Genomic DNA, 23,947 nt, shown 5'->3' on the forward strand with positions numbered 1-23,947 from the left:
GACTATTCACTCGGGCATCATGCGCAGACTATACTGCTGATAGGTCCTTATTTTTATGAACCACTTGATAATGATATCCCCACAGATGAGGAGTGTCACATAGGTTATTCTTATGATGAGTTCATAGAGGAAGAGCAGTCTGATGAAGGTGATATAGGTTATGACTTTGGTGATGATAAAGGTGTTGATAATAATGTGATGGCATTATTATTATTCGGTTGAGTAGGGAGTACGATGCCACCTTGCCTTATTCTTATTGCTAAATCTAGGACAGTGCTACGTTTAAGTGTGGGATGGTTGATCTTCATCTTTAATTTCTAAATTATTTTAGTTTTTGGTTGAAAAATTTCTATTCCTTTTATATTTTATGTTTTGTGGATTGTAAGTTGACAAGTTTGGATTATTGCCCTTTTTGGCAAATTTAGTTTATGTTTGTTTTATTTATTTTCACCCTTCGTGGTAATTTTCAGTCTACCATAATTATTTGTGCCCTTTTTCGGCAACTATTATTTTGCATCATCATAGTTAGTTGCCTTCCCAATGATGGATGGATGACAACCGTCTTAAGGGGAGTGCGTCTTTAGAAGCTGAGAATATGATAAGACCCCGATTGCGACCTTTGAGAAATGCTTCATGGTTGGGAAAGATTATTTTTTACTATAAATACAGTTGATTTAAAACAAATGAACGAGTTATTTTTAGATATAAATTTCAACAAGTGTAATTCGATTTGATTGGTTTAATGTTGAATTTGACAAAGAACCAGATCGGGAACCTTAAGGATCTGACTTGATTCTTAGCATGCACCGAGTGGGTGAGTATTTCTTTGAATTTTACATGTATAGGAATGACTAGAACTTGTCCAGTGTGTTTACAAAGCGAAATAAAGGGTGTTGGATATAGAAAGTGATTTAGGCATTTCTTTGTTATCCGAATTGTAAAGACTTTATTTACCTACCCTTATGGATGTCGCTAGTTAGCCACATTGAGCCTATAGCCCGATTTCCTTGGTAGCCTCATATGTAGCCTAATCTTTTCTTTGAATGATCTTAATTCGATCCATCGTACCTAAGTGCTTTAACATAGATACCAAAATAAGAAGGGAGTGTGAAATTTAAGAAGGAAAAAGGGTGAAAGTAAAGCTCTAAAAAGTGCTCATTTTGTGTTTAATTGTGACGATTGGGAGTCAGAGAAAATGTGAAAGAAAATTCAGTTTTTGTTGCCCGACTTTTGTTATAATGAACCTATTTTGGCCTTGGTCCGTTTAGGGCAATGTGCACCTCAACTACGATGAATAGTTTAGTTGAGGGTGGCTACTACAGGGGTGCGTAACAAGAACTGGGGTGTGAAGAAGAGCTGATAATTGAATTGTGAATGTAAAAATAAAAATACTCCTACTGCAGTTTTATTAATGTTCTTAAAAATATTTGGGTGACATAATTAATGTATGAAGATAATGATGTGAATAGTGGGGTTGATGAAATGTGATTTTGTTTGAAGATGGTTGTGTATTAAAGTGCTTAGGGAAATTAGTCAATATTTCCTAAATAGTTCCTACCTATCCCTTAGCCTACATAACAATCAAGAAAGACCTAAGTGATACTACATCTCAACATCCGACTATTAGTGGAGTATTACACTAAGGGCAAGCTTATGGTTCATTATCTATTATATTGATTCTTTGTTGAGAGCGAGTAATTGAATTTTGATATTTCTCTCATGATAAATATTGAAAAATTATGAGTGATATGGGGAAAACTTTCTTGTTCTAGGGGTGTATGTAGAAGAAAGTCTGGATTATTTATTGTGTTATTTGATTGCATGCTTTGATTAAGTTTGCCAATGAATTGAATGTCACTTTTGGGATGATAAAGTGTGAAATAAAGTGTTCATGTGCCCAACACAAGAATGACTCTTAGGTTGTGATTAAAAGGTTTAGTGATTGTGCTGCTTGAAATTGTTAGAGGAAGAATAAGGTTTTACGTATGGGGTGATGATCTTAGGCATATTTATATGTGCAAACACCGCTATCTACCCATATTTGGACTTGTTTTGAGAACACAAATTGTGTTAATTATATTTAATTATGAGTTAAATTGTGTTTAGTGGCTAATCGATGTGATTAGAGATTCAAGGTAAAATTCCAAGGGATTTAGACAAAAATTGAACACCTATCATGATACAATTGTTTATTAATGCTGTGGATTAAATCATGTGTCTATGAAAGACCATTTTTATTGAGTCCAAGAACATCTGTAGATGCACGAGAGCAAGGATAAAAGGAAGCAGTTGAAAAAAGAGGATCTACGTGAGTTAAGTGAATAAGTGGACTAAATTTCTAGTAACGCGATGCTAACTCAACGTGTTGCCCACTAAATTTTGTACCTTAGACAAAATTTCAGAAGAAACTTCCAGTGTATTGATGCGAAGTCAACGCGTCATGTTGATGCGTGAGCTAGGGAACTTAGTCAAAATTTGAGATGACAATTCTAGTGACACGACACGTCACGTCATATGTTGAGAAATTACACTTTGCTAGATTTTTAAAGCAAAGTTCTAGTGTATCAACGCGAAGTTGACTTGATGCATTGGCTTGATCAACGCTATTAGCAATGTGTTTACATCAATTGATCAGATCTGGTGAAATTTTTCCAAGTATACAAGTAACACAAGAGCACAATTCCAAACACTTTTTGCAAGCGTGTTAGAGGCAGAAAAGCATAGAATTCTCTCTTTTAGGGTTCTTATTATTTCGTTTGAACTTTTTTACTTCAAGATTAATTTTGGGTATGATTAATTACTTATTTTTTATGCTTAATTCAAACATGAGTGGCTAAATATCCTTGTTCTGGGGTTGAGGCCAAGAATATGATTATTCTTTGATATTCTTTATAGTAGTTCTTTTTGGATTATCATCTGGGTTGATCTTAATTTCTTGAGCCTACTATGTTGGTAAGTTTCCACCATTAGACTAAATCTATATTTCTAGGTGAATCTGGAGGGAGAATCATAGGATAGAAAGAAGAAATTAAGGAATAAGGTACTTATCCTTTTATGAAATAAGAGGTTTGAATTAGCATCTAAGATAGGGATAGACCTAGAAATCTTATTTGGTTCAATTGTAAGAAGATAAATTTAATAGATAGAAGATTTTAGGTTGAAAGACCAAAATCACAGCATAAACCTTGCGAACCAACAACCTGATAACCAATTAGACTGCTATAAGAATAGAGATTTCTATAATTATTCGAAAAGCCTCAACCCTGGAATTCTTATCATTATTCTTTACAACCTTTGCTTGCTCTGTTCTACTCATAAACTTTTATTATTTATTAATTAATATTTTTATTCTTAATTTCAAAATCATCCCGATACTTTGCAACACTTAATACCTTATTGTCGAAAACTAAAATTTGGGTAAATTTATAGTTGCTTAGTCTTTGTGGGAACAATATCTGACTGTCTAAGTCAATATATTACTTGTATGATCACATGCATTTGAGTGTGCACCGGATTTGCAACAAAAACTATCTGAGTTATGATTTGGAGTTGTTGGTTGCAGTATTTTCCTTGATGATTTGGTGTCACTATCTATATAGAGTTCATGTTGATATCTTCTCACACCATAAAAGTTTGCAATATGTTTTTACCTAGAAGGATTTGAATCTCAGGCAAAAGAGATGAATAGAGTTGTTCAAGGACTATTATAAAAGTCTTCACTACAATCTAGGTAAAGCTAATGTGGTTGTTGATGCTCTTAGTAGGTTGTCTGTAGGAAGCTATTTCATATGGATTAGGAGAAGTAAGTGTTGGTGAAGGATATTCGGTATTTGGCTAATCTCATAGTTCATCTTTTTGACTCTAAGGATGGTGGTGTGATTGTGCAAGAGGTGGCAAGGTTATCTCTTGGTGTTGAGGTGAAGGAGAAATAGGTTTTGGATACTATTTTAATATATATCAAAGATGATGTGGGTCACCAGAAGGTGATGGCCTTTGAGATTGATAGTGATGGTATCTTGAGGTACCGAGGTAGGTTTTGTGTTCCCGATGTTGAAGGGTTGCGAGAGATAATCTTATCTAAGAATTATGAGTTGAGGTACATTGTTCATCCTAGTTTGACAAAGATGTACCATGATTTGAGATAACATTATTGGTGGAATAAATCGAAGAGGGATGTAGCCAATTTTGTTGCTAAGTGCATGATTTGTCAACAAGTGAAGATGGAACACTTGAGACCCAGTGGGTTGTCTCTAGAAATTGAGATGACCATATGAAAATAGGAAGTAATTAATATGGATTTCATTACCTGTCTTCCGTGATCTCACAATCAGTTTGATTCTATTTGGGTCATTGTAGATAGGATGACAAAGTCATCTCACTTCTTACTAGTGAGGATTAATTATTCGACAGAGGATTATGCTAAGCTTTTCATTTTAGAGATCATAAAGTTGCTTAGTGCTCTATTTTCCATCAAATCTGATCAAGATACTTAGCTTTTATCTCACTTTTGGAATTTTTTCAACGAGTTTTAGGGACTAAGGTAAACCTTAGCACTGCCTTTCACCCTCAGACGAATAGACAAGTGTAAAGGATAATACAAACTTTGGAGGATATGTTAAGGTCTTGTGTGATTGGCTTTTGTAGTTTTTGGGTTGAACATTTGCCCCTCGTAGAGTCTGCATATAATAATAGCTATCACTCTAGTGTTAGGATAGCTCTGTTTGAGGTTGTGTATTGTAGGAGGTGTAGGTCTCCTATTGGTTGGTTCAAGGTTGGTGAGAATGAACTATATGGTCCCCACTTGGTTCACCGGTCTATTGAGAAAGTAAAGGTGTTTCAAGATAAGATTAAGACCTCCCAAAGCTGTGAAAAGTCCTATGTCGATATAAGGCAAAGGAACTTAGCATTTGGCATTGATAATTTTCTATTCTTGAAAGTATCTCCTATGAAGGGAGTGATGCTAATTGGAAAGAAGGGGAAACTCAATCCTTGTTATATTGGTCCATATTGTATTCTAAGATGAGTAGGTAATATGGCTTAAGAGTTAGAGTTTCTTACGAGTTTGGGTTCGATTCATTCATTCTTTCATCAGTCGATGTTGAGAAAATGCATGGGTTATCCTTCTTTGGTTGCTCCTTTGGATAGTGTGGAAATCTCAGATTCCTTATCATATGAGGAAGTCCAAATTTAGATTTTCGTTTGGCAAATCCGTTGGTTGAGTGAAAAGAATATGGCTTTAGTAAAGGTTCTATGGAGGAACCCAACGCGTGAAGACGCTACTTAGGAAGTCAAGGATATGAAGTCCAAGTATCCATTTTTGTTTCCTTCTTTAGATACTCATACGTGAGGTATGTGTATTTCTTACAATCATTTTTTTGTCTCTGTTAAAGGTAAGTACGACTGTACTCTGTGTTAAATAGTGCCAATGAAAGATTTATCCCATAATTCAAGGATGAATGCTACTAGTGGAGGATGTATGCAATACCCCAAATTCTTGGTCCTTAAAATTTTTTTAAATTTGATCCTCACTGCCCCGACAAGACTCCTATTTCGAGTCATAGGGAGTCTTAATGAGTCGTTGGACCCAAATCATTGCCAGACTAGTGCGTGTGGCTAATGTTTTGGTTTTGGGTATAAGTGGATCCTGATAAGTCGTATGCTTTCTTTATGAGTTGTGATATCCCAACTATAGTCAAACCAGTGTGTATTCAAAGTATTGTTATACTGTTAATAACTGGGGCCCTATGATTCTTAGGGTCCCCTAACGAGTTGTATGATGTAAGTTATAGGGTCAATAGTATATTTTCCTAATGACATTGACTTGGATATGACTCATCGAGATAAGTCGTAATGTGTCGTTAAGAGTCGTAGTGTGACTAGTAGTCACTAGCGACAATTTTTCAGCTTTTAAGTTGAGGGCACTTTAGACAATTTGCTTTTTACACAATTAAAATCCCACATCCATAAAGCACTCAAGGGGGTTATTTCTCATCCATAACGTAATCAAAAAATGCTCTCCTCTCTCTAAATTCTCTCAAGTAAGATACTTAGGATTTCCAAAAAGTTCATTAATTAGAGCTCTAAGGAGAAAATTCCCTCCATAACTCTTGATATGTCAGGCATGTTACTCTTCCCCAATGGTTATGTTATGAAAATCTTGTATCTTAATGGTTTAATTGGATGGTATTAAATGTAGGTCTTGATGTGGTTGATGGTTTTGATATGGTTGATTCTTAAATTGTTTTCCCACGATATACTATGCATTGTTTATACTTTATTAGTGGTTTGAACTTATGGGGTGCATGGGAATGTTTAATAAACTAAGGGGTCATGGTTCCCCCAAAATTGATATTTTGAAATTGGAATTGGTTTTGAACAATATTGTTCCCTCAACCCACTTGTATAAAAGGATTTGAATTGTGAAATTTCTAATTAGTTTGATTTACTCACCTATGATATTGCATTGCATTAAACACTAAACAATGAATATGGATTTTAAAACCCTTGTTGGCAATGATTTCATTTAATGAACAAAGGAGTCGAGGCATCCATCCATGTTAATATAATTTTTATGGTAGTGTAAGGGTATGACGATTCCCATGGTGTCACTTAACATTTAATTCATTGGTTAATAAATGGGTTATATGAAGCTTGCTTTAAATTGTGCGTAATGGGGTTTATATAGAAAAGCCGTGAAATTGTCGATCTTAGATGACTTGTACTGGAAACTCATATTTGACGACATGAGGTTTTGTCTTGATGACCTGTTTTCATAGTTCAAATAATTGATATATTGGCATCTTGGATCAATGTGTGGCAAGGGCATTCCCCTGGTCATCCATGTTACCTTAGGTTCGTGTGGTTAGCACGCAATGGGACCCTTTCAAAAGGGGGAGCTAAACCAATATAGCCCGTGGGTGACAATTTATGACGGTTGAGCTGCATAGTCCAGGATAAGTTTTCCTTCATTCTAAGACTCATACCCTTTCTCTGCATGACATTTTTATATGTATATATAATTATGTGCATTGGATTGAATAGTTTTGAAATTATGGTTCTGTGGCATTATTTTATCTCGTATCCCAGAGTTACATGCTAGTCCTCAACCCACTAAGTATCTTCAGACGTTGTATCCCCACGTGATGTAGGCACCAAATATACGTTTACTTTTCTTGCACAACATTAGGTGGATCGGTTTGGATTGTCGGTAATTGGTGGTGAAGTGATGAGCTTCCATTCTCTGAAAGACTTGGTCATTTCATCAATTTCCTTTCATACACTAGAATTGAAGAGTTTAGATTAACATTGGCATTGTTATTGTCAAAGTCGTGGGCATGTCCCGACACTGTATTGATTTTGGTTTTGTGAAAATGCTTTGTGGATGTAATACCCCATACTTCTACCTAGCTTAAAATTGTCCCAAGTATGTTAGAAACTTACTTTGAAAGATGAATCCACTTTTATATACATGGAATTTTTAAGATTTTCACTATTCATCATGTGGGAAACTGAAATAGGTTTCCAACGATACAAATTTCGTCCAAATCAACTATCATGGTAGAAAGTTATGGCCATTTTACATAAAGCAGTCAAAACTGCCCAGGTGCGACGATGAGTGCCGAAGAACCATCGAGCTAGAGATGGTCCATCGCAGCAGAGGCAGTGAGACCACCTTCTACCTAAGGGTGATAGCTCAGGCTGATGGACTGTCGAGCTAGCGATGGACCGTCGCCCTAGATGTCATAGCAGAGACAGTGAACCCCTATTCTGCCCAGGTGCGATGGACAATACTGACGAACCGTCGACCTAGTGAAGGACCGTTGCACCCACCATCACATAGTTCATTCAGTTATTTTAAAGTCATTTTTAAAAGGGTATTTGTGTCTTTTCCACCCATTTTAACCCCTAAATATATCAGACCAATGCTCATAAGTTCATTATCCATCTACAACATCAAATTAAGGTTTTCTCTAAAGTATAATTACCAAGAACAAGATCCAAATCATTCTTCAGGAAACTAAAAGATTCCAAGTTCTTCAAGTCCAACAAATTCAAGAAACTCACAACCCAGGTATCTCATGTGTTTATTCATAGGTCCTTTTCACCCATGAATCTCAAGAATCTCTTTTCAAAATACAAGATTTGTGTATGAATGAATGTTTGTGATTTAAATTGAATTGAAATTCATGATCATAATGTTGGTGTGATTCTTAGAAGTCATCCTTACATTCCAGAACTATGTAGCAAGTGTAGGCTGAGACATCAACACTGTCAAATGAGGATTGATGACATGGATAAACACTGTCAATGAGAGTCCCACCATTCTCTTTTAGGCACACTCTTAGATAAGGGTCACCAACAACTTGTCCTTACCGCTGGCGCGGTATGACACCCTTCCAATTAAGGTTACAGATTGGACCCCAACTTATCTATAATGTATTATTTAGGGCATGGATTGGCTTCATTCTTGCTATGCCACAATCAACTGCAGAAACAGAATAGTCCAGTTTTATTTTCCGAATGAACCTATCCTAGAGTGGAAGGGTAGTACTTCAGCGTTCAGAGGTCAGCTTATTTCCAGCCTTCGGGCATAGAAAATAATATCTAAAGGATGTGTCTATCATCTTGTTTAAGTTAAGGACAATAGTTCTGAAACTCCCAGTCGTGAATGAATATTCAGATATCTTTCCCGAAGATCTTCTACGAATGCCTCCCGAAAGGGAAATAGACTTCGGCATTGATCTTCTTCCAAATACTCAGCTATATCTATTCCTCCATACATAATGGAACCAACAAAACTCAAAGAATTGAAGGAGCAGTTGAAGTATCTCTTAGATAAGGGATTCATCAGGCCCTGTGTGTCCCCGTGGGGCATACCAATTTTATTCGTGCTTAAGAAAGATGGTTCTCTCAGAATGTGTATAGACTACCGTCTTCTCAACAAAGTCACGGTTAAGAAAAAGTATCCACTTCAGAGAATCGATGACTTGTTTGACCAACTTGAGGGTGCCAGTTATTTCTCTAAGATAGACCTTAGATCAGGCTATCATCAGCTCAGACTAAGAGAATGTGACATTCTGAAAACAATTTTCCGTACTTAGTATGGTCACTTTGAATTCCTAGTCATGTCCTTTGGTCTTACTAATTCCCCAGAAGCTTTCATGAACTTGTTGAACAATGTATTCAAGTAGTACTTGGACATGTTCTTCATAGTCTTCATAGATGACACTCTAGTCTATTTCCACAGTGAGCGTGATCATGCAGACCATCTCAGAATAGTATTGCAGACTCTCAGAGATCATCAGTTCTTTGCCAAATTTAGTAAGTGCAAATTTTGGCTAAGGTCATTAGCATTCCTTGGTCATATTATTTCTGGTTATGGCATTAGAGTTGATCCTCAAAAGACTAAAGGAGTAAAAAATTGACCTCGCCCTGTATCTCCATCAAATATTAGGAGTTTTTTGGGTTTGGCTGGCTATTACAGATGGTTTGTTGAGGGATTTTCTTCTATTGCATCCCCTATGTCCAGATTGGCTCAGAAGAAAGTCAAGTTTCAGTGGTTATATCCTTTTGAGAAGAGTTTTCAAGAGTTGAAGACTCGACTTACCTCAGCTCCAGTTTTGGCTCTTCCAGAGGGTTTAGATGGGTTCTAGTGTATTGTGATGCATCCAGAGTAGGTTTGGGTTGTGTCCACATGCATCATTGTAAGGTCATATCCTAAGCCTCTAGACAACTTAAACCCCATGAGAAGAATTATCCTACTCATGATCTTGAGTTAGCAGCCGTAGTTTTTGCCTTAATGATATGGAGGCATTATCTCTATGGGATTCATGTAGATGCATTCACATATCATAAGAGCCTTCAGTATGCCTTTTCTTAGAACTATCCCTATTTTTATCAGAGAAGGCGGTTAGACCTTTTGAAAGATTATGACATGAGTGTCCTTTATCATTCGGGCAAGGCCAATGTTGTGGCCGACGCTCTCGGTAGACTATATATGGGTAGTATTGCTCATGTTGAGGATAGTAAGAAGAAGTTAGATTAGGAAATCCATTAGCTTACTAGACTAGGTGTTCTCTTAGTTGATACAGAAGAGGGTGATATATGGGTTCAGAGTAGTTCAGAATCTTTTCTATTTTCTGAGTTAAAAGGAAAGCAAGATAGAGATCCCAGCCTTGTCAAATTAAAAGAGTCAGTCAAGGATCAGAAAATGGAGGTTTTCTCCCAAAGAGGAGATGGTGTATTACGTTGTCAGGGATGTCTGTGTGTTCCAGGTGTAGACGAATTAAGGTAGAAAACTCTTACAGAAGCACATGGTGTGCGCTACTCTATTCATCCACGGGCAATAAAGATGTACCGTAACTTGCGGGAAATCTATTGGTGGAGTGGGATGAAGATAGATATTGCAGATTTTATGGTTAAGTGCTCACATATCAGTGGATTAAGATAGAACATTGCGAGTGTGTTCCATTGATTTCAAGGGTAGTTGGTATTACCACTTCCCTTTGATTGAGTTTGCATACAACAACTATCATTCTAGTATTAAGATGACTCCATTAGAACTCTTTATGGTAGGAGATGCAGATCTCCAGTTGGTTGGCTTAAAGATAGTGAGGCTTTAGTTATAGGGCCTGACTTATCATTCGATGCCTTAGATGAAGCCCAGTTGATTAGAGAAAGACTTTGGGTTGCTCAGAGCTGACAGAAGTCTTATCCAGATGTGCACAGAAAGGATCTCGATTTCGATATTGGTGATTAAGTCTATCTAAGGATCTCTCCCATAAAGGGAGTGAAGAGATTCGGCAAGAAGGGAAAACTCAGTCCCTGATATATCGGTCCCTTCAAAATTCTTAGTCATTTTAGAAAGGTAGCCTATGAGCTCGAATTGCCTCCAGATCTAGCCCCAGCTCATCCAGTCTTCCATGTCTCATTGCTCAAGAAGTGCATAGGTGACCCAACAGTCGTAGTCCCTATTTAGAGCATAGATGTTCAGAACATCCTCTCTTATGAAGAGATTCCAGTCAAAATTCTTGACTATCAGACTCATAGACTGAGGAACAAAGAAGTCCCTCTAGTCAAAGTTCTTTGGCGGAATCAATCCGTTGAGGTAGCTACTTGGGAAGCAGAAACAGACATACGGATCAAGTATCCTCACCTCTTCTCTGCCAACTCAGATCTAGCTCAAGTTAATAGTTCTCCATAAGCTTTTTAGTTACATGTTCAGATTTTAGTGACAAGCTTAGTATCCATTTCATGTTCAGAATTCCATTATAAACTTGGTATTAAGTACCATTGCATAGTCAGTCATGCATTCATCTATCAGTTCAGTCTTGTATTCATGCATTAGATATACATGTTCTATTTGTTGAGAAACTCATCTTATCAGTAATTTAGTCATGCAGTCATAAATCAATTACTCATGCATCAGATATGCATGTTTGGTATGATATATTCAATTATCAGTCATGTCAGTCATGAGATTATGCTCTAGTTATTCATGTTTAGTATGTATGTCAGTTTATCTTGTCCCCTCTCACTCAGTCTCATTCGAGGATGAATGTTCTCAATGGGGAGATATTGTAATACCCTGTACTTCTACCTAGCTTGAAATCACCCCAAGTATGTTAGAAACTTACTTTAAAAGATGAATCTACGTTTATATACGTGGAATTATTAATAATTTAACTTTTTTATTTAGGAAATTTAAATAGCTTTCAAATGATACTAATTTTGTCCAAATCCAGTACCGGGATAGAAAGTTATGGCTGTTTTACAGAAAGCAGTCAAACCTGCCCAGGTGCGACGATGAGTGCTGACGGACCATTGAACTAGTGACGGACCATCTCCCAAACTATTACAACGGAGGCAGTGAGACCACCTTCTGCCTAAAGAAGGCGGCCCAGGCCGACGGACCATCGATCTAGTGATGGACCATTGCCCAAGACATCATAGCAGAGACAGTGAACCCCTATTCTTCCCAGGTGCGACGAACAGGACCAACGGGTTGTTGACCCAGTGAAGGACTGTCGTACCCACCATCACATAGTTCATTCATCTATTTTAAAGTCATTTTTAAAAGGGTATTTGGCTCTTTTCCACCTATTTTAACCCCTAATTATATCAGACCAAGGATCATAAGTTCATTATCCATCTATAACATCAAATTAGGGTTTTCTCTAAAGGATAATTCCCAAGAGCAAGATCCAAATCATTCTTCAAGAAACTAAGAGATTCCAAGTTCCTTAAGTCCAAGAAATTCAAGAAAATCACAACCCAGTTATGTCATGTGTTGATTCATAGGTCCTTTTCACCCATGAAGCTCAAGAATCTCTTTTCAAAATCCAAGATTTGTGTATGTATGAATGTTCATGATTTAAATTGAATTGAAATTCATGATCATGATGTTGTGGGGTTTTAACTCATGGTTGAAATTACATATTTCAATGATTGACCCTAGGATGTGGTGATTTGTAAAATAATCATGATAAACCCTTAAATTTACATGTTGATTGATGTATCCATGATTATTAGATATGTTGATGATTGTATAACCAAAGAATGCTCGCCATGTGTTAGATTAAAAGCCTATGTGAAAGAGAAGTGCCATACTATTATGATAATATGAAATTCCCAATTATGTACAAGTTTATGCATGTCAAATGTTTGATGAAATGTCTTAGTCAATGAAATATGGATATATGTGTAGCCATTGTCGTGCTTTAGAACTTGTACTTCATGAAATCTCCAACTTATTATATAATGGATTATTGATGTTGGTCATGTATTCAAGAAAGTCATGTTTTTGTCAGTTTCTTCCCATCGAGTCCTGGGGGTACTTGTACCCAAAAATTTAGCTGTGTTCCTAGAATCAGTGTCATGTTTTCAAGATACTCTCAAGCAAGACATGATCCATAGAATTCAGTTAGTCTCATGACTTAGGAAAACTCAGTAATCTCAGTAGTATTCCGCCAGTCAACAAAACTCAGTTAATTTAGTCCAATTCAATTCAGAAATCCATGTTCGGTGTCTATTCATATGGGATTAGGAATTAGGACAGAGTGAACCCAAGGATGAGAACACACACTGTCATATGAGGGTGTGATTCTTAGAAGTCATCCTTGCATTCCAGAACTATGTAGCCAACATAGGTTGAGACAACAACACTATCAAATGAGGGTTGATAAGGTATGTCAACACTATCAATGAGGGTCCCACCATTCTCTTTTAGGGACACTGTCAGATGAGGGTCACCCACAACTTGTCCTTAATGGTGGCGCGGTATTAAAACCCTTCCAATTGGGGTTACAGATTGGACCCCAACTCATATATAATGGATTATTTGGGGCATGTCAGTTAGATGACTACTTTCCATAGTTTCAGTTACAGATCAGGACTGTCAGATACAGTTATTCCGCCTCAATAACTGTCAGATATAGTCAACTCAGAACAGAACAAAACTCAACTATTTCTATCAGAAACTAGACTGTCAGATACAGTCACTCAGTATCAGTTATTTTAGTTATATTATTATTAGTATCTCATGTTATCAGTACTCAGATTAAGTAATATGTTATCACGAACTCAATTATAGTTATTATGTATGCATGCATATATTCTCACGTTTATGTTATCCAGTCAGTTAGTATAGTTTATGCATGTAAACCCTTTGTATTCAACCTACCTAACATGCATACCAGTATATTTAAATATACAAACGCATTTGTTCTATGGTTTTTTAGGCCATAAGTTCAGAAGTAGGGGCTCCAGAGCATCAGTAGCATTCCAGTCTCAGTAGTCAAAGTTAGCAGTGAGTCCTCAACTTTTGAGGATATGACCATTACTTTATTATATCATTAATTAATTTATTTTAGTAGTTGGAGTTATTTGGGGACATATCCCATCAACTCTTTGTTCAGACAGTTCAGTTAGTTAGAGGCTTTTCAGACTAGCATGTTCAGATAGTAATTTCAGTTGTTTTAGGTATTTCATACCTCCTCCAGATGTTATGTTTTATCCGTTATGTTACAGTTTTGAACCTTATGGCCTTTCAGCCTTTATTTTTGTATTTATATAGTATATTATGTAGTGCTTAGGTACAGATATCAGTCATGGGTTAGCTTAGGGTCCTTCGGGGTCGTGAGTATCGTGTAACATTTTGGGTACCAGATTCAGGGAGTTACAGTAGATTACTAAGGACTTTGGTGATGTTGGTTTGTTATTTTTGGTCGGTTTCCAATTACTGATTATAGATTTGTCATAAATATTGTAAGCTTTTCTAATGCCAGCTTGTTATATGTTTGAAATTAATTTTCTATTGAGGGTATTATGTTCTATTTAGCTAGGTGTAGGGAGTGGTCTCCTGTCCTTGTTAGCTTTCAGATACTCATCACGACCAGTCTCTGATTTGGGTTAAGATAGTCTCAAAGATCTAAGCTAAGGAGCATGGCACACATTAAGGCTGGGGTCCAACAAACTTCGATGATGTTCATGATAGTAATATCTAAACCTAAAGGCCTCAATTTGTATTTCTAACCCTTTTTTTAATTTATATTTTTTGTACAAAGTATGATTTTAAGTATAGGGTTGTAAATCTTCCAATTGTTTAGGGTGAAGTGTTGCTATAGGATTTCAATTTCTATTTATTTTCTAATTTTTGACAAGATTTAAAAAATTAACAAAAAAGGATTTGATATTTTATAATTCTCATATCTTGATGGTGTTTATCAAGTAGAAGCACACATCACTGACCACTTGATTTTTCCATTTAGTTATTTTTTAAGGGGTGGGCCTTTGAACTGATATCCCTTTCTAATTTTTAAAAGTCATTCTAAATTTTTTTTATTAGTAATAAATGAGATGTTCTTGCTTAGTGATATGTCTGATTACTTGATGCAAGTTGGCTTTCAATATGAAAGCATGTGGAAAGAGTTTAACTATAATTATTGAGCACTAGGCTCATTTATCTTACTTTTATGTAAAGTTGGCTTAATTTTGAATATTGTTTATATCTTGGTTGAGAGTCTATAAATATCCTTCTTGATTTGAGCATGTTCCATATGTGTGTGAGGTTTTTGTTTCATCGCATATTGATGTCTAGAGCATTTCTGGTGTGTTCGGAAAGTGAAATAAAGAATGTTGGGTTTAGGATATATAGGCATTTTTTTGTTAGCCATGTTTCATACCCTCTATTTCTACCCTTATTGCATGATCTTAGTTATCCCCCTTGAGTCTTTAGCCTATTCGTTGGTATCCTCATCTGTAGCTTATTCTCTTTCTTTTAATTAACCGTACATTGATTCAAAAATCCTAAACACTTCAATTGACAAATTAAGTTGTTAAGGAGTATAAAATTCAAGAAGGGAAAAGTGAAAGTGAATCCTCAAGAAAATAGTTATGGGTGTGTGGAAAATTTTTATGTGTTGTTGTTGGGAATAATATAATGGAAAGAAAAATTGATCAAAAGTGAATCATATGTTTATAACAAATACTCCCTACTTAAGTTGTGCGAACTATCTTAAGGAGATAGGTCAAAACAAAAGAGAGGTAGGAATGTAAAGATGGTTAACACTTTTGTTGGTTAGATAGAAGTCCAATGTAAAGTGTGATGTACTGAAGCGCAAAGGGAAGATAGTCACTGTTATTGGGCAGAATAGTTCCTACCCGACCAATAGCCTACATTACAACCCTAAAAGTCCTACTTAATCTTGATCCTCGATATTCTTATATTAGTTGTGTAATACACTAAGGGAAAGCTAATGGTTTATTTTATGTGAGATAAAAATTCTTTGTGAGAGTGAGCAAAATTTTATTCTTGCACCTATTCTTGTGATGAATTGCATATCTATGAGTGAATGTGGGTGACACACTTATGGTGAGGACATATTTTTTATGATGGTTAGGTTCTTTGTATGATCTCTTTGTTCAGTAATATGCATGAGTTTTCCAACTTGATAGAGTCAATTCACGAGGTTAGGAAGTTTTGAAGCAGTGTTCATGAGTTTTCAATTGTAATATGCCATGCTAAATATGGAACTTGTTATTCATGTAGTCATTGTAGTTATAGCTTGAGTGTATAGTATTATTTGATGGTTCCTAATGTAATGAATAGTTCAAGGACAAATGAAGCTTTGAGTGTGGGGTGTGATCTTAGGAGAATTTTTATACACCTAAGTGTGATTATCCACATGTGTTTAGCTTAATTTTGAGGAATTTTTGATGTTCTTAATGTGATATTAATGGTTTGATTGTGTATTTAGGTGTTAATTTACATGTTTATAGCGTTTATGCTGCATTTGAAACAAGTCAAGAGTCAAAATTATAAAATAGAGTTTAGACGAGAAAACTAGTAGTGCTAGCTTGAACTATGATTGTTCTAGTGTACTTTTATGATCTCTATAGTGTTGTATGAATGAATTATTCTTATATTATGTTGTAGGATACCATTTAAGGTGTTTCTTAAGATAATTTATTCCTGAAAATGTGTCATTAAAAGTGGTAAAACAAGGATCAATGAACGAGAAGATACTAGCAAATTCAAACCTTTTTGGAGGTGCATTGCACTACAGCCCCCTTCTAAGTATGGGATGGGGTGTGCGCTTCACCCCATGAGAAAACCCCCAAACTGCCTCAACCTTGGTTTGAGAGGGCTCCGAACCTTTCTCAACATGTCCAAAAGATGATGTTTATGTCTTTTAAGTGAGAGGCAACATTGTAAATGCATATATTTCTTATTACGCCCACCATAAATGACCTAAATCACTATTAACAAAGTAATTAGTAAACATTACACCTCACTTTTAAAAAACACAAGATTGGAGACAAGAGAAGGCATCCAAGGGCTCTACACTAGGGTTCTTTCCTTTTTACTTTAGTGTACTTGTATTTTTACTTTTGAATTAAATTATGTTGATTCTTTGTAAAACTATTAATGTCTTAACACCATCATTCTTGGGTTGTGGCTATGAACATGAATACTTATCATTCACTCAAGTTGTTTTAAAGTTGATTACCATATTTGGTTGTTCATATGTTATTGTAATTACTATTCTATGGACCTGCGACCTCTACAATACATTTATATTTCTATTGTAAGCCTAAAAGAAGGAACATTAAATTAGAATGTGGAATATATGGAGTGGGTTCTTGTCTTTAAGAAATATTAAAGATAGTTTCTGTGGTTAGGATAGGAATATACGTAATTCATCCTATTTGGTTCAAATGTGGAATGAAACACAAATGTGTTGAATTAGTTCTCATTTCCCTGCTCAATGATGTAGTTGTGGATTTAATTTAGAAAGATGATTAGTATCTTGGAAGACCATAATCATGTCATTAACCTCATGAATCAACACCTAGATAATTAACTTAACAAACGATATTGCATAGCTTAGTAGGATTGTTCAAATTTCATTAACCTCGGATTTCTCCTTATTATCGCAAACACTTTATATTCTCTTAATTGTATATTGTCAACTTAATTTCTTAAACCTTAAAATATTTTTAGCTACAACTCACTCTTATTTTATCTCATTAGTAACACTTGAATTGGATGGTGTGCTATAATCCAACTCCCCGTGGGGTAGATATTCGGATAAAATGGTCCACTTTGTTACTTGCCCGACCACATGCTTTTACATGTGTAGTTGGATGCAACAATAGAGATCCAATGGTAATCATTAAGTCCTATTCCACAAACAAGAACTTTCTTATCCCTAAAAATTTTCTCAGTCTTCTTCTGATCACTTTCTTTGTAGTCTCTCTTGCACTTTGGAGAGAATTGAGAGGTTTTACCTTCTTTAATTAACTTCATTAGAACATGAGGTCCAGCACAGACAATGTCCTATAGTTTTCTATCTTTAGCCATGATGTGATCGTGCATCATTGTCTTCCACCACCCATAATATTAGCCATTGAACCTAGGTGGTTTGGTTGTTGGTTACCCTTTCCTAAAGGCTTGGTGAAGTTTCCATCAAAAATAAGATCCTTCCTAAGTTTTAACCTAGTAGGATGATTTGTAAAATTCAACTCCAACGAAAAAGACCTGATCAATACCTAGTCCTAATTTGAGAAAAATATAAAAAACAACAAGAAGCACAAAGTAAATAGTTGTAAAGAAAATGACAAAAGATGTTTAGATGGAAACCTACCTTCTCAAGGGAGTAAAACCATGTCCAACCCTGTAGGATTTCACCAACAACATCACTAATCACCAAGCAACAAAAAGGAATACAACCTCATGCATTCTAGGAACTAAACTCTTAATTCTAGCCCCTTTTGGAGTAACCCCACTATAATATTACTTCATAATAACTCTATTGTGAAACATCTAATTATCTAACTCTAGCAAAAAGTAGTCTAGAAAATTACCTCTAAATTTCAAACCAATTTGTAGCAGCTCTACTCAAACTCCTCTTTTGCTATGACTCTACTATGAAGATTTCATTAGCTAACTCTAACTAACCTCAACATTGAAATACAAATGAAAATAACTAGCCACAAAGCATTAGAATATCCCGTTGCTTTACAATTTTAAGCACAAAACTCAAAGACTCAAATAACTTGGCAACTAGTACATTTTTCACTTTGAGTAATCTAATTTCTAAGTTGTCGAAGCTTTGTCTTCAATGGTGAATGCCAGTCGCTTTTGCAAGAAGAATGTCCTTTTTAAGAATATGTAATAACTATGTTTTACTCCTCATAATGATGTATATATATAAGGATGAACATTGGAGAGAAATATATTCAACGGATGATTAAAAGGACACTGTAGTGCACCACAATGTCTACTGGCATATTAATACGGAACCAGCTAGCACAAATAGAGAAAATGTAATGCCCCAAGAGTACCCTATGGACATCACATGATTCCTAATACTATGATTAACCCCAAGCTAACCCACGATACCTACTCGGCAATCAACTCTCATCAATGTAACTCAAAATATAAATAAAATTAAAGAAAAATTTAAGAGGAAGTCAAACTAAATGCGTAATCTAAACTAAAACTTTGTATCTTAGAAATATTCAAATCTTTGGAAGATTGAATGAAATACAATTCAACAAGTCTAGACAAGACACTACTCTAATAATTGAAGAGTCACTGGGATAGGCCCTAGTTGACTCAAACTAAAAACAAAATAACTAACAAAATGGTACTGAACATAAAAAAGCTTCACAGTCTTGGCCCTCAAACTATGAGTAATCACCAACAGTCAAGATGTAGGAAAGAGTGCCCGCAATCAATTGTGTTGCTGGGGACGAACACCAGAACCTACATTATGAAAAAATGTCTCATATCGACATATATGTGAGTCGGTACTTCTAGAATAAATTATGTATATGGAGTTTGAAGGTATAGGTAAAACTAGATTAATGTAAAGGCTCATAAAAACATGTATGATAAGTGTAGATGGACTCACCTTGATTATGATAAAACTAGCTATTTTGAAAATATAAGCAAAATTGTAGAAAAAAACATAAGTAAAGCTTGTGAGCCACTACAATTAGATTCTACAATCATTACTTTTATTTTATGGGAAATTCTTCTAACCGATATAAACCATGTGAGCTATCATGGAGTGCAATGTCTTACCCATGTTGGGGAGAGATGTACTAACCTTGCCATTAGAATAAAACTTTAACATAAAGTGATCACTATAATTAGTCCATGTGGGGTAAGGAGACACTCTCTAGTGAGCTCCCTTAAACCTTTTGGGGCATATGATTTCTAGGTAATGGGATACGCTATACCCACATTCCCTACTCGGTTCTTAATACTACTCCAAAAACATACACTTATAAGCTCATACTTATGAAATCCTTTTTAAAATAGCATATGGGTTTGAAAACTAAAAACCTACTATGCTTATTTTACTTAAATCATACTCATAATGATAATTGTGGATTTCGAGTCTTAACTAAGACCATAAGGTCGAAACCAAACTTTAATAATGTTGTAATACTTGTAAACTGAACTCATAAGCTTAAACTTCTTGTAATACAATAACTAATGCTTAAACTTGGAATCATTCATTATATCATGGAAAATATCTAACACAATACTCAAGATCAGTTCCAAGGATTTAAAACAATGTTAAACATAAAATCATAAGTAAGATAATGTTATATTCATGAGTAATCATCAATATTCCAAAGCATAGGAAAATGGGTAGCAATTCTAGTAAATCTCTTTCTTCAAAATCTGATAAAACCCAAAATTTTGGGCAAAAGAATGACAGTGTATTCTTGTTCAAACTCCACATACCTGAATTTCTTGACTTCTTGGAGAGAGATTAAATTTGGATCCTTGGTAGGTGAATTCTTTGAAGAAAACCTATCTCTTTTCTCTTTAGAGTGGAGAGAAGAATATGTTTGATAGCTAACTAAGAAAGGGTAAAATCATTTCTATTTGATGATTCAAGTTTATTTTAAGATCCTATACACGTACATAAGGGATTGGGAAGACTTAGGGGTGTGATAAAGCCCTCATGCCATGAAAATATAATAAAATGGAGAAATCTTGATGCATAATGAGGGGGTTCATAGTGCAAACCCCATCATGAAATAGGAGGTTCACAACACGACCCTTGGGAAAAACCTAGAGGCTTGCGACATGGACCCAGAGTGGTCCTTAGGCAGTAGCCTAGCACTGGCCCCTCAGTGGTGTAGGGTTGTCGTGCGGTGCCCATTTTACAACATAAAGGACTTTTGTAAGCCTAAAAACATCCTCAACCTATTTAAAACCTTTAAAATGTTTTATCTTCAATATTAGGGTCTGAAGGACTCATTTTATTGACTTTTAAGCAATGGAAAGGCCGAGCATTATGCCCTTCTTGGGATCATTCATCCCCAAATGATGACTAACTAGAATGTGGTGTCAGGAGAAAGCTAAAATTTCCACACTAAGATGATAATAGACTTATAACTAATACAGATACTCAAGAAACTCAAGAATGTATGATCTGATATAAGAAATAACTAGATGATTTGAAAAAAAGATTTTTCTGAAGGGAGAAACTAATTACCTCAAGTAGGGAATGAATTTTTAGAGAAGAGGTGAGGGTACTTGTTCATCATATCTGCCTCTACTTCCCAAGTAGCTCCCTCAATCGACTAGTTCATCCAAAGAACTTTCACCTTCTTTACGTTCTTATTCCTTATCCTTTGAATTTGCCTATCAAGAATTTCTACTAGGATTTCCTCATAGGGAAATTTATACTTGAATACAATACTTTCTATGGGGATTATTAAGTATGGGTCCCCAATTCACTTCTTTATCGTCGAAACATGAAAAACAGGATGGATGGAGGCTAATTCTTGTGAAAGGTCTAATTCGTATGCAACATCTCCAACACGCTTGCTATCTCAAAAGGACCAACATACCAGGGACTAAGCTTTCCCTTCTTCCCAATATCAGTGTCCCTTTTATGGTTGAAACTTTCAAGAACACCCAATTACCCACTTTAAACTTTTGCTCTTTCCTCCTCATATTTGTATAAGATTCCTGGCAACTTTGACTAGTTCACAATTTCTCATAAATCAGCTAGAATTTTTCCATAGCTTTAAGAATAGATTTCAATGCAACCAAGGACATTTCACCATCATGAACCAACAAATAGGTGACTTGTATCTACACCCGTACAATGCTTCAAATGGAGCCATCTAAATACTAGTATGATAATTATTGTTGTAGGCAAACTCAATCAAAGGTAAAGATCATCCCAACTTCCCTTAAATTAAAGCACACATTCCCTCAACGTATCTTCAAATGACTAAATAGTACACTCGGTCTGACCATCTATCTATGGATGGAAGGTTGTACAAATCTTCAACTTTATATCAAAACCGTTTTGAAATGACAACAAAGTTAGAAAGTGAACTGTGTTCCTTTATCTTAAATAATGGACAAGGCTATCCCATTTAGCTTTACTAACTATTGAATATATATATATCTTAGCATAGTCCTCTATTGTACCTGAAGTCTTAACAGGCAAGAAATAGGCTGATTTGGTCCTTTAATAGTCTATAACCCAGATTGAATCATACAGATGTCTAGTATGCAACAACCCTATAATGAAGTCCATATTCACTACTTCTCACTTTCAAGTAGTAATATTGATCGCTTGAAGAAAGACATCAGGCCTATGGTGCTCAACCTTAACCTGCCGGTAATTGGGACTCTTGGCTACAAACTCTGCTATATCTCTCTTAACGCAATTCCACTAATAGATTTCCCACAAGTCATGATACATATTAGTAGCATCTAGGTGAATTGAATACTTTTATCTATGAGCCTCCACTAATATTATTTACCTTAACCCATCCATATTTGGAATACAAAGTTGACCTTGATACCTAAGTACAAAATCTCTCTATTAGGAGAAAACCTCAACTTTTTATTGTTAGACTACTTCCAATATCTGGCTAAGTATGGGATTGCTACACTACTTCTCATTTATTTCCACCACTAAGGACAATTCTAAACCATTCTAGACCACTACTCCCTAATCATCCATATCAACCAAACAAACTCGCAAATGGGCTAGCCTATGAGCTTCCTTGGCCAACTCCCATTCTGAGCTTCCTTGGCCAACTCGCATTCTTCCTCATCCAAATGAGCCACAATACTCATAGACAACCTACTTAGTGTGTCTACCACCATATTTGCCTTACCTATATGGTAAATTACATTCATGTATTAATATTTAAACAACTCCAACCACCTTCTCTAATAAAGAATCAACTCTTTTTGTGAAAATACATACTGAAGAATCTTTTGATCGATGAAAATGTCAACATACACACTATATAAATATTGCCTCTAAATCTTTAGAGAAAAGAACTCAACAACTAACTCTAAATCATGGGTTGGGAAGTTCTTCTCGTGATCCTTAAGCTATCTGGAGGCATAAGCTATTACCTTCTCATTTTGCATCAAAACACAATAAAATCCAACTCTGGAAGCATCATAATACACCGAAGCTAACACTAGAGTCAAAGTCATCCTATCCGTCAAATCTCGGAAACTCTTCTCACGTATATTTCACAAAATAAATTTAACCTTCTTTTGCATCAACATAGTCAATGGTGCAACTATTAAAGAAAACCCTTAAACAAACCTCCTATAATAACTAGCAAAACCTAAAAAGTACTTAATATTTGATGGATTAATAGGCCTAGGCCAGTGCTTCACTGTATTAGTCTTCTGAGGGTCTATATGAATACAAACCTCCAAAATAACATTCCCTACAAATATAAAAGACTCCAACAAAAATTCACACTTACTAAAATTTGCACAAAGCTGACTAAATCATTGGGGCTTCAAAATTAGTTTCTTTAACTCATACTAAATGGTAGATACACCCTTTTTATATTAACTTTATATCTAGAATATAAGATATAAAATTACCTTTGGGAGATATCGAACTACCCTTTCACTCAAGGATTGACTCTTTATGAAAAAAATGTCACCACAAGGGTGCGACAATTGATTGATACATAACATGAATAGAGCCAATCCATGCCCAAAATAACATCAAAATCTAGTATCTCTAACTCTATTAAATTTGCTTAAGTGACCCTATGGATGACGATAATAGGGCATTTCCTATAAACTCATCTAGCGATACCTTACTCACCAACTAGAGTAGATACTGAGAAGGGTTCTGAATGGTTTTTTGGGCTTACCTAAAATTAGACATAAATAATAGGGGTCACTAAAGAAAATATTGATCCTAAGTCTAATAACACATACACATCAATGTGAAAGGCACAAATCTCTCCTATTCCTTATGGGGTGATAAGGTATAAAACTAATTCTAACATTGACCGCCACCTGTACTGAAGATGCACCCTATACAGGAGATGGGCGGCCTGACTGAGCTGCTAAATTTATGGGCTAAGTTTGAAGAAGAAAATCTCTACTTCCTTGATTAGCATACAGGCTTTC

This window comes from Capsicum annuum, chromosome 7 (assembly GCF_002878395.1).
Source record: "Capsicum annuum cultivar UCD-10X-F1 chromosome 7, UCD10Xv1.1, whole genome shotgun sequence".
NCBI lineage: Eukaryota > Viridiplantae > Streptophyta > Magnoliopsida > Solanales > Solanaceae > Capsicum > Capsicum annuum.